Source organism: Chrysemys picta, chromosome 10 (assembly GCF_011386835.1).
Source record: "Chrysemys picta bellii isolate R12L10 chromosome 10, ASM1138683v2, whole genome shotgun sequence".
NCBI lineage: Eukaryota > Metazoa > Chordata > Testudines > Emydidae > Chrysemys > Chrysemys picta.
In genome coordinates this window covers 15,954,384-15,967,430 of record NC_088800.1, presented here as the reverse complement: position 1 = coordinate 15,967,430, position 13,047 = coordinate 15,954,384, and the positions used below count along the sequence as shown (strand labels likewise).

The window sequence follows — 13,047 nt, the reverse complement described above, 5'->3', positions numbered from 1 at the left end:
TGAATACCCACTTCGTCAGACGCATGAGGACGTTTTGTTGCTTTTTACAGATCCAGACTAACATGGCCACCCCTCTGAGTCTTTCTAGTGCTTTTCTTGATGATTTCAATCCAAGGGTACATCCAGACTACCCGCCGTATCAGCGGGTAGTGATCGATCTCCGAATGCCTACCCTGTTGACTCCGGAACTCCACCGGAGCGAGCGGCGGTAGCGGAGTCAACGGGGGAGCCGCAGCCGTCGATCCTGCGCCGTGAGGACGGGAGGTAAGTCGGAATAAGATAAGTTGACTTCAGCTATGGTATTCCCGTAGCTAAAGTTGCATATCTTACATCGACACCCGCCCCTAGTGTAGACCAGGCCCAAGATATATTACACTGCTACAATCAAGTCTGGAAATAATAAAAGTGCATATGACCTAGGCCAGGCCTTAGATGCCTGGCTAGCCATAGAAGGTCAAATGTGTTTTTGTGACTGATGCTAAAGGAAAGTCTAACAAAATATCCTGAAGGACCCTTTACATTAGATACCCTAAAGTCTCCACTAGTCCAAAATTGTCAGCGTGGCAGAAAGCACCTCACAGTGCTTCCTTCTGCCTAGAAGCAGGGCCGGCTCCAGGGTTTTGGCCGCCCCAAGCAGCCAAAAAAAAAAAAAAAAAAAAAAAAAAGCTGCGATTGCGATCTGCGGCGGCAATTCGGCGTGAGGTCCTTTGCTCCGAGCAGAAGTGAGAGACCATCCGCCGAATTGCTGCTTGGTAAGCTGGTGCCTGGAGCCGGCCCTGCCTAGAAGCATAAAACAGGACAGAGTAGCTTCAGCCAGTTTTTCACCCAGATGCTGGGATACCTGGGTGACAGAGATTTCATGAAGAATAAACAGTTGAGTATTGGCTACATCTTTCTGACAATTGTAGCTTCAAGAAGTCTCAATCACTCCCAAGGGTTATGATATTCAATAAGACCAGGAAAGAGTAGTGTCTATTATAGAACTATACAGGTGAAAGCTCTGGTGGTAGACATCATACCTTTTGGCTACAGCCCCTGTGGAAGGATCCAGACCATTCCCTTGACATCAGCCATCTTGCTCAGATGGGACAGCAGCATCCTACAGTATGGTTGAGCATGCTGAATTCAATGGCCTAAGAATACGTATATATCAATGTTTGCCCTTTTTGCTAAACTGAAATAAGCATGTCCAGTAAGGCTATATAGAACAAGCCAAAATTTGTTCAACATCTGATTCAGAAAGGCTACTCAAGATCCAGGTGTATATAACTTTATACCAATTAGCTGCCAAGTGTATTTACGATTCTTTAAAGAGAAGTGATTAATATAGTTCCTACAAAAAGGCAAACATTTTCACAGGAACAGGAGGTACCCTAATCAGTAACCATAGTAACTTCTCAGCAGCTTGTGTTAATATTTCTGTCATCTACTGATAACTTTAAAAAGAGAGTGGTAAGTTATTTGTATGGGGTTTTGTGTAGACAGTTTGAGTTTAAGGTAGTCAGATGTTGAATTTATAACTACTGTGAGTTCTTATATTTTCAAACACACACCACTTGAGTTATAAGAGCAAAAGAATATGACAAACCAGAAGCCACTTTCCATATGTATAATATACCAAACTAATTGCTTATGAAGACAAAAAAAATAATACAAAGGGACCTGAAGACATAACAAATACATGCAGGAAATAGTTTGGGTTTTCTCTAATAAAAAAAAAAAAAAAAAAAAAGGTCAGGAAAGTTGGAGAAAAAAAAAATCACAACTATTCAGTAGTGAAGGAGACACCTGAAAAGAAGTCACACCAAAAGTGGTAGAGGGGCAGTAGTAAATATCAAATCAGATATAAACTTGCAGTGATATACATCTCTACCTCGATATAATGCTGTCCTTGGGAGCCAAAAAATCTTACCGCGTTATAGGTGAAACCGCATTATATTGAACTTGCTTTGATCCACCGGAGTGCGCAGCCCCGCCCCCCCCGGAGCACTGCTTTACTGCGTTATATCCAAATTTGTGTTATATCGGGTCGCGTTATATCGAGGTAGCGGTGTATAGCGAAAAACCCCAAAACACTATACACACACCACACAATGACACTTTGGGCAGAACAAAAAGGCAGATCAGGGGTTCTCAAACTGTGGGTCGGGCCCCGAAAGTGGACCACCACCCCGTTTTAACGGGGTTGCCAGGGCTGGTTTAAGACTTACTGGGGTCCAGGGCTGAAGCTGACTCCTGAGCCCCACTGCCAGGGGCCGAAGCCTGAGAGCTTCAGCCCTGGCTGGCAGGGCTCAGGTTACAGGGCCCCCTGCCTGGGACGGAAGCCCTGGGATTTCAGCTTTGGCCCGCTGCCAGGGGCAGCAGGCTCTGGCCCCACACGCCCCTCCGCCCGGGGTGGCAGGCCTCGGGCGGACTCAGGCTTCGTTCCCCCAGGATCATGTAGTAATGTTTGTTGTCAGAAGGGAGTCGCAGTGCAATGAAGTTTGAGAATCCCTGGACTAGATAGAAGGGGACCGTCTCCTTCTATATGACACATTGGAGACTATTTCTAGTGCAAAGTACATTTCTATGTACCTCAATACCAGAAAGATATCAATAGATTAGAGAGAATTCAAAGAGCCGTGATAAAAATTATCAAGGAGCCTGGAGGAAACGGTTAAGAAATTAAAGAAAGTTTAGAACTAGATACATATAACTCTGCTGATCATCTAAGGGAATGAGAGTATGATTAACCATCTACAATTCAAAGAGTGTAAACACACCAAGAAAGGAATTATTTAAGGTGGAACCAAAAGGATATAACAAGGAATAATTGGATGAAATGGAGAGGACTAAATTTCAGTTTTAAAGGTCATGACTACAAAGTTAGGGATATATACTACCCTCAATACACTAATGTTAATAAAAGTTTGACACAATAATTGAGAGTAGATTATATACCCTTCAGCAGAATGGAAAAAAAACCCACCAGCTAATTTCTCTACCCACTCCCCCCAGGCCTTTTGGGCACAGATTTCAGTTACAGAACAAGTGCAGACAAAGAGTCAGGGAAAGGACCGCGGTGCAACTGTGCAAGACACATCTAGTAGTACACGTGCATAAACCCTGAGAAAAAGAGGTGCAGCTGCTTCTGCCACCACCACTCCTGGCGAGTATCTGCCACTACATAAATACATTTGCTGCATGCGTCTGTAAAAACAGTTCAGTGAGATAATTAATGCTGACCTGTAGGAAGTCATTCTTTCACAGTTAACAACCCACTGAGACAAAAGGGGATGTTCACACCACTCACACCTAGCATTTCAGGCTTTTCAGAGACTGGAAAGAGAGCACTTCATCAAGGTTACATTGGGAAGGTTATTTTCACAAGTGTAAGGGCTAGAAAAAATGTAATATTTTAAAATGAAATCCTAAGTCAATCATACACACTGGTTCAACTAGGAGCTTAGTACCACAATTTAGGTTGTTCAGGAAGCAAAAATTCATCCACGTGCTCCCAAACAGCCAGGTGTTCTGGACTGAAGCCATCCTAGTAGTAAATATTTATATTATAGTACTGTCCCTAAGGCCCTAACCCCCCAATGGAGTGCTGGTTGCTGTATAAAAATACACAGGCATACAAACTCAATCCTTACACTTACAACAGAAGCAGCAGTCTCTGTGTTTACATAGCAGTAGAGTTGGTTGAAAAAAACAATTTAGGAAAATTCTCTCAAAAATGCATCTTGGATTGGTTAAATAAATCATGACAAACTATTCTGACCACCTCTATATAGCACCCTTTGTTCAGAAAGATCACATAACACTCTACAAAACAGAGGAATCACATCACCTCTGAAAAAACAACAAAGAGTACTTGTAGCACCTTAGAGACTAACAAATTTATTTGGGTATAAGCTTTCATGGGCTAGAACCCACTTCATCAGATGCATGGAGTGGAAAATACAGTAGGAAGATAGATAGATAGAGTACATGAAAAGATGGGGGTTGCCTTACCAATTCTAACGAGACAATTCAATTATAGTGGACTATTATGATGAAGTGGGTTCTAGCCCATGAAAGCTTATGCCCAAATAAATTTGTTAGGCTCTAAGGTGCCACAAGGACTCCTCCTTGTTTTTGCTGATACAGACTAATACAGCTACCACTCTGAAACCTCAAAAAGAACAGGAGGACTTGTGGCACCTTAGAGACTAACACATTTATTAGAGCATAAGCTTTCGTGGACTACAGCCCACTTCTTCGGATGCATATAGAGTGGAACATATATTGAGGAGAAGAAGTGGGCTGTAGTCCACGAAAGCTTATGCTCTAATAAATTTGTTAGTCTCTAAGGTGCCACAAGTCCTCCTGTTCTTTTTGCGGATACAGACTAAGGCTACATCTACACTACAGGGGGGGGGGGTTGATTTAAGATACGCAAATTCAGCTACGTGAATAGCGTAGCTGAATTCGACGTATCGCAGCCGACTTACCCCGCTGTAGGGACGGCGGCAAAATCGACCTCTGCAGCTCCCTGTCGACGGCGCTTACTCCCACCTCCGCTGGTGGAGTAAGAGCGTCGATTCGGGGATCGATTGTCGCATCCCAACGGGACGCGATAAATCGATCCCCGAGAGGTCGATTTCTACCCGCCGATTCAGGCGGGTAGTGTAGACCTAGCCTAACACGGCTGCTACTCTGAACTCTGAAACCTATCACCTCTGAAATTCAGCCTCCCTTGTGTAGAAGCCAACATACCAGCAAACAAGTTGAGTAACAACAAGGGAAGGGGAATTGTCACTGAAGGACACTAGTAGAAATTCTACTCCCATAAGGTTGCTCTTGGGCTTTCACGCTATTAGTGTTGGGCGGGAGAAGAAACAACCCAAAAAAGGGAGAAACCACAGTTAAATACAACACACTGTGTGGAACTCAATTTTGACTCCTTCAACCCTCGGTCCCTGACGGGCTGAGTCCGAGTCCCATGGATCGCCCTCTCCCCGTGCCCCACAAATTACAGGAAGTCCTAGAGGCTGAGCCACACAGCCAGATGCTCCTTCCTGGACGCTCACCTGACTCACCCACACAAACATCCAGGACTGGGGTGGGGGCAACAGCAGCTTCCTTGAGTGAGACTCACTTCCTATGTTTGTATGTGGGAGGGGTGCGCACCACCTGCCCCGTATCCTCCCTACTCCCCTATGGGAGGCCCCTCCTTAGCCACCCCCTCACCTCCCTTTACTCTTCCGGGGGTCCTCCTGCTACGGCCCCCCCCTCCTCCTCCCTCACCTCACCCCACCCCTGACGGCCCCTCTCCTCACTCCGGGCCCCTCTGCGGACAGGGCGCCCCCCCTCACTCCGGGCCCCCCGCCCCTCTGCGGACAGGGCGCCCCCGGCCGGGGCCGCTGGTCCCCTTACGCTCCAGGCCACGGTGCCTGAGGGGGGGAGCCTGCCCCCCATCACCATGCTGGGGGGCCGCCCCTCCGAGACAGCCGCCCAGCGGGCCCCCGTAGCTTGGCACCCGCCCTTACCTGGCTCCAGGGCCCGCTGAAGCCCCCACTCCGCCCGGCCGCCGCCGCTGGCCCCGCTCGCTAGCTCTTTACTAAACTTTTTTTTTCCTGTTTCGTTGCCCTGAGAGTGACGCGGGCGGGCGCTGATTGGCGGAGCCGGGAGGGAGGGAGGGTGGCACCGGCTCCCGCAACTAATTATTACAGGGGACGGCGGCGACGTGAACCACAGAGCTGGACAGAGAGGGATTTAAAGGGACAGCGCCCCAGTGCGCAGCTGCTGCCTGACCCAGCCGGGGGATGTGGGGCAGAGCAGAGGGGGGTAGGGCAGTAGGTGAGGTAAGCGGGGGAGAGTGGCAGAGGCTTAGGGGAGGCGAGCGGCAAGTGTGGGTGAGAAGAGGGTGGGATCGGAGATTGGGAAGGAGAGCGGGGATGTGGAATGGGTGGCGGGGGGTAGGGCTGATGGGTAGGAAGGAAGGAGAAAGGGGAGATGGGGGGAGGAGGGATAAGGAGGAAGAAGAAGGCAAGGGGCAAAGTGCCAAATAGGAAGCAGTTTTGTGGCAACTGTAACATGAATCATAATAACACAAGACAAAAATGTATTGATAGGTCAGGGAAATGTCCCCCTTCCCCCCCCCCCATCTCCATGCATTAAATGTTCAGTAACTCCCCAGCCAGGGCACCAATGCTCCCCCCACCCCTCTATATATATCTGCAGTGCTCTGCCTCCAACAGTGACGATCTAAATGGGGAAAGTTAAAAACAAGCGATTCTATTTTAAAATGTGTCAGGGACTTTACATATTGCAGAATCACACATTTTAAAAGCTACCTTCAAAAGCTGCCTTGGTCCAGAATAAGGGATGGAACCACCTTCCAAATAAATTAGAGTTGACAGGTCCGTCTCTGTGGTTTGTGTCATTGTTTGTTACAAGTTTCCTGACGTATTATTTACCTCGGACCAGAGCTTCAAGACCTTTGTGTGGCTTCTTCCCATTCCAGGAATATTTCACAACTAAATCACTGACGTATGCAACCTTATATTCAAACAACTTTGCAGCTGAGCGCTCTATGGAGAGAGAGGAGAATTCCTGTGGCATCCCCTTTGAAGTCAGCCTGATTAAAAGATTTTGCTCACTGAAACCAGCATGATCTGTTAGTATTTTTCCCTTTAATTATTTATTTATTTGACTGCTGCTCCAAAGATTTTACACAATTTCATCTTTTCAGCTCTCCACTCTACCCACTTCTGTATAGGAAGATGTTTGGAGTTTACAGAGAAAACAAGAATGATTCTGGCTTACTAAACTGAGATAAATTTTACTATGTAGTCTTTTTTATTGTTCTATGGACATTAAAAGTATATAGTCATGTCAGTCAGTTAATCAAATACATTCGTGGTCACTTGCTTTTAGTTTAGTTTAGCTACTTTATTCCCCCTATAAAAAGTCAGCTCCAGATTTTGAATATCTTGTAGTTCTGTGCAATATGTCACACCAGTTTTATTTTCCCATGGAGAGCTGAGACAATATACCACATCTTATTTTTATATAGTGATTTTTATATAGCGTCTTCAGTTCACAGTATCACATAACCACACAGAGAGTCAGCTGTAAATTAAAGCATAAAGGAAGGTTTTAAAATGAGATTTAAAGAGCATGAATGACTCAATGGCTTAAAGGCAGATAGGAGAGGTGAGAATTCCAGATAGATGAAACAGCACAAGCAAAAAAACAACCTTAGTGTGGAAAACTGAGGGGAAGAGGTCAAGATTGGAGGTACACACAAGAGAATAGCTGGATGATGAGTCAGAGAAGTTAGGTAAAGTGAGCCTATTGGGAGTTTTTTTGGGGAAAAAGAACAATTTTGAAGTAGATTCAGAAATGGAGAGGAAGCCAGGGAAGGTGATTATGGATTGGACATGTTTCCAGTTCTTGGAGGGAAAGTTTAGCCAGGTTGCTGCATTTTAGAATCTCTGAGTTTAGATAATAGGAATTTGGGAACACCATGAAGAGAGGATTGCAACAGGACATAGATCAAGGTTTCACAAGAGATAAAATCAAGGTACGGATGATCCAGTAATAGACTTATAGACAGAGGAGATTCAACAAGTGAAAAAGGTTCAGCATGAAGATGATTTGTGAATGATGATTTCTAGGTTTCTGGCCATGGTATCTGAAACCATGTCTACACTAGAAAGCTTTCTTGGTAAAATGTCTGGGGCAAGTATCTGCCAAAATAGCTGTAGAGTGCATTCACATTTGTCGGCCTTTGCTAATGCAGTGCTACCTCACAGTGACAGGTTGTATTGGCAGAAGATATGTGGTATTGTGGGTTGGCATCACAGTGTCCCCTGAACCACTGTCTGGCACACTACTTTGTGGGAAATTTTTGTGGTGTACTGTGGGATACCAGCACAACTTAGGGAACTGGGGGAGTTTGGGTCAATTTCCCACCATTTCTTCTGTTCCATCCCATAATCTTCTCTCTTTCATACCGTTTTTAAAATTCCCATGTTTCTTTCTGGTCCATCCCATAATCTACTCTCCTCCGTGCAGGTTTTCAATCTCTTCACCATCTCGCCATCAGAAATATGGAGGCTGAACAGATTAGTGGAGCTCTTGTGTCTATTTCAGAGACAGGATGACTGATTCTTTATATTTGCAGAACTACCACAGTGCCTGGTCATGCAGCAGGGAAAATGAGAATAGTGAGGAGGATTAGATGATGCAGGCAGCAGTGAATGAAACTGGACAGCTGCTGTAGGTATTCACTGAAACCTGGAATGATGCAGAACTTTCAGGTGTGAAAGGCCACATTCCTGGAGTTGTGTACCAAGTTTGCCCCCAACCATTCAGTGCATACACACCAAAATGAGAACTGCTTTGACAGTGGAGAAATGTGTGAGTTAAGGACAGTAATATGATAGCGGAGCCAGAAACATGAGACAAAGACTCATGGACTTTCCTCCTTGAAGCATTCAGACTCAGGAAGTTATCATGTAGCTAGGAACTGACAGAGCCAAGACAGGCAGCTAAATGGAAAATAGAGAAAGAATTGAAGATGCATAGTTGTGTGTCATCTTCATAGATAGTGCCTGCATTTGAAGCTAGTAGTGAATTGTCCCCAAGGGAGAAATTATATGGAGAAGAGGCCCAAGGAGAGCGTCTTACAGTAATGGAGGAGATAAAGGCTAGGTGTAAATCTTGGTCCACTACAAAGGGAAAGATGTGATTAAAGAAGGAAGATTGAAAGCAAGAGAGGAAACTCCAGTTTTCTCACTGGAGGAACTAAAGAAGGATAAGCGCCATCAGTAGTATAAAAAACTGCCCTGAAGTCAAGTAGGATGAGAAAAGAGAGAGATCTGTGATCAGAGGAAAGAATAAACTGTTAAACACTGAGAGAAGGGCCCTCTACTCTCAATACTGAGAAAGGGTCAGAAATCAGCTAGTGAAGATGCAAAAGGTCAAAGGCTCAACTGAAACAGCTGGTGGAAAGAGAAATCTATTTTCTCTAAAACATTGCTGAGGAGGAGCAAGAGACAGAAGATGAGATGGTAAATATCAAGTGAGTTTTTTGTTTTGTTTTTTGTTTTATTATTTTTCCTAAGAGTGAGGTAAAGTAGCAAGTTTGATTTTCAAAAGGAAGAGCGTAGCATGCTCCTCCATGAGCTCGGTGGAGAAAGCAAAAGCGGGAGAAGTGTTGAGGACATGGTAAGGATTTAGTCACAGTCTGGATTTTAGAACAAGCAGTGAGGGAACCAATACCATTAGTGAATTAGGACTAGGAGTCATGATCTTGTGTGGCACTAAGCACCTGCTGCCAGGTGATGAGTGCCCTTGTCTCCCATTAACTTCAATGGAAATAAAAAGCCCCAACACCTGGCAGGAGTTTAGAACCTAGCAGGATCTGGCCCTAACGGGCCAACTGCTCCTTATTTTCCAGAGCTGAGCTGGTTACAAAAACAATAGCCCATTGGCATGGTTAAAGCATGATTTGCTCTTGCAGTATTAACATGTATTGACTGAAATCCCAAACTTTTGAAGAGCTGAAGCACTATTTGGGAACACAGTTAAAATACAGTGTTGTCGCATCTATCCTGCATGACACAACTGTATTTCAGTGTTGTCAGAAGACTACTGTATTGTAACTTTCCTGAACATGGGAGGAGTTAACATGTAGATGAGACTTTACACTGCACACTTTAACTGATTTTGCAACTAGGTTGTGATACAATTGATTCCCCTCATGGTTTGTGTCTACGTACTCACAAAATATTAATCCATGATTCCTAACTGTGTGGATGTACTGTATTTTGAACCTGTTCATTATCTGGGCTATAACACAATTAGGCTGCAACTGGGTTGCAACATGTTTCTTCTGATCAGCATACGGAACCATACAACTATGACTGTGTACTGTAGTTGGATTAAACAGTTCTTTTACTTTCCAACTCTGCATGGGAAGCTATCCCAAAATGGATTGCATTATATCATGAATATCTAAAATCCTGTGCCCTCTGACGCTAGTAGCTGAGGCATTATGGGATACTTGCACAAATTTTCCCAGGATGCACGAACACACTGTGCAGCATGGTAGCCGTGGACTGGCCAAAAAAATTGGCACAAAAATATACCAGGATAAATAATGCTATGTGGACACATAGAAACATGTGAGAGGAGCATGTTGGAGTCTTGTTGCTTAAACATGGCTTTTTCAATAGGGTAGATGGAGCCTTTTCTAGATTTCTTTCCCTCTTCCCCTAATGTAATTCTTTTCCTGGGCATCATCAGCTGGTAGCTTTCTGTCTAGATTCCCTGAATCACTGCTGTATGACTTTCTTGTCACGCTCTTCTTTCCTTGTCATTCACTCGTTCCAACTGAGAGATCTTTCTGTTTTGCTTTTCTGTTACACTCATTTGCAGTCCCAGCCTGTTGCATGCTATCATCTTCCTAGTTTGCCTCTTTCATTTCTGCTCTTTTCTTTTCTCCAAACAGTTTTCATTTTAAAACTATTATGAGCCAGAAAGGGAGACTTTTATGTCATATGAATATAAAGCATTGATTGTTTTCCTCAAAATGCTAGCATGTTTGTTTGTTTAGCTTATGTCACATATAGACAATCAGCTCCTTACTAAATCTGGTAAGCATAAAGAGGTCTCTGGACCTGCCTCATGTAGCCATATAATGCTACCACGAAATGAAGTAATCATCTACCATACATAACACGGTGTATTCCAGTGTTTTCTCAATCTTTTTGATACCAGGGACCAATTTGCTGCCTTCCTAAACTGTGTCAGAGAGATCTCAGGGACCAGTGCCAGTCCACAGACTGGTCGTTGAGAAACACTGGTCTATTCAATACTGCGATCAGAATGTGCAGTCATGTCATTGTCTATTCAGTGCTTGCCATCTCTACTTGCTGTATATAACAGGTTGGACAGGCTCTGAGATTGCAGCTCAGCAGGACACAAGAGCAATAGGGATGGTTGGAGTTTGGTTCACATTGGGGTAGTTATTGTTACACATAATTTCACTTTAGTAGTCATGGCATTTTGCCTCAAGTTTGTTAACAAAAAGGCTCAACCCACTAAGGGTTGGCCTTGATGAAAATTCCTGCTCACTTATCTAGGTCCTTATCTGGCCCCCATCATGGTAATATCTGAGCATCTCAAAATCTCTAATGTATTTATCCTCCCTCAACCCTGTGAGCCAGGGTACTGTTATTATGCCCATTTTACAGATGGGGAAATGAAGCACAAAGGCACTATGTGACTTGCCCAAGGGCACACAGGAAATCTGTGTCCCTCATTTGTTCTGTGACTGTCCCTCTAACCTTGCTGTTTCAAAAATGCTATTTGTCAATGGCAGAAGAGTCTGCTGCAGCTACTGAGGGAATATCTTGTGTCAGAATCTCCAGCTTCATGATGAAACTGGGTTATTAGGCAGGCGAAAACATCCCTCTGATTGCTCACAAAGTAAACTATTTGTTCTTCAAAAATCTCCAGGCGGTTATCTACTTTTTGTGAATTATACTGCCTGAATTCCTCCCCATAAGAAAATATTGAGGGTTGAAATGACTTGAAATAAAATAATAAAAAGTTTTACAGCAAAATAGATCTGATCAGTGTCTCCATAAGCAATCCAATTAATCTGCACTATGAACAATTTATCAGGTTTTGCGGGGCGGAAGGCTGGGGGGTAAAGTGAATTACTAGAGAAAAATCATAAAACAGAACGTATCTATGGGTCCGTGGATATTTATAATGCCTTTGAGACCTTCTGAGTGCTCATTAGCAAGTCTGGAGGTAAGCCTTTTCATACACCCAGATGATGGTGTATTTTTTCCCATCAATTGCCATCTATTTTTCCGCATCCCTTCTGTTTTGGGTTTTCTTATACATACCTTAAGTGTATAGTTGATCTGACAGAGGGTCTGCTGCCCTGACTGTCTGGCTCAGAAAAGAAATTCATGGATTTTGAAAATTAATACCAATATGTGGATGTGAATAGCACTTTTCATCCAACGATCTCAAAGGCTTACAACCATTCATTAACTCTACCACCAACACGGACCTGTGTGCTATAGCCACAATGCAAGAGGCACAGAATCTGGCCCTATCGCCCCTAGGGGAACTGCTGGTGGATAATGGATCTTACAGCACCCTCCCTGCAGTCTCCAGTGCAGAAGGCAGAGGGTGGGGAAAGCAGAGGGAGGCTAGGGATGAGGATGGCTTATTCTCTGCTGGTGGCCAGTCACCTGGGGACCATTGCCAGCTGGTGAGAACAGCTCCCAGGCTACTCTAACCTGTGCTAGGGCCATGGCTGGGCAGAGAATCAGGGAACTATAAGTGGCTCCCTGAGCACCTTCGTACCAATCCTGTCTCTGCTACACCTTGTATACAACAGAGAAAAAGGCCCTGCATGGGTGTTAGCTACATCCTAATGCAGCACAGATTTAACTGCCTAACTCTCCTAGGTGCCTTTGAAAATCTCACCCAATATGCAAAAATATAATAATATATATCAGCAACACTTACCAGTCTTACACCACAATACATGCCAAGCTGGACTTCATAAGTAACTGTTGAGGAAGACTATGGAAGAGGATTACTGAAGACTGTGTAGTAGAAGATAGGCTTCTCCGTAACATCACACTCAATGAAACGTTTTAACTCCACCACTAAATAGCACAGCTAGTGATTCATATGGTGTGTCAGTCATCTTAGAACGCCAGACCTTTTTGGCCCCTCCTTCCTTCCCCTCTTTCCCTCCCCCTCTTCATCGTTCCTCCCTCTCCTCTTTTCACATTCCTCTCCTTTCTTCTGCTGCCTTATGAACTACTCACTGTTGAGCAGCGGATTGTGACATAACTGATAAGCAATCGGACTATGACATCAGAGAGACAAGTCAATCCTCTCTCCCAACTTGCCTCCCTCTACCTCTTTTCATCTTCTCCTCTACTCAAGAGGATGAGAAGGATTGTGACATTAGCAATAAGCCACATCTCCCTTACTTCTCTCCTATTGTTTCTTCTGCTTCATTCTCCTTCAGTTATT

General features: G+C 44.4%; 1 protein-coding gene across 7 annotated transcripts in view; it reads right to left on the bottom strand.

Annotated features, from left to right (window-relative positions):
* ZFAND6 (zinc finger AN1-type containing 6) overlaps positions 1-12,825 on the bottom strand; it is a 62,701-nt gene extending 49,876 nt beyond the window's left edge. The window contains exons 1-2 of one of the 7 annotated variants that reach the window (XM_065559315.1): positions 5,514-5,609; positions 1,020-1,133 (exon numbers count right to left, since the gene is read on the bottom strand). The gene's annotated coding sequence lies outside the window, so the exon portion shown is untranslated. Of the gene's footprint in view, positions 1-1,019; positions 1,134-5,513; positions 5,647-6,320; positions 6,506-12,528 lie in introns of those variants that run through there. The other 6 variants (XM_065559318.1, XM_065559317.1, XM_005301693.5 and 3 more) reach the window with 6 other exon arrangements.
* Positions 12,826-13,047: the final 222 nt, after the last annotated feature.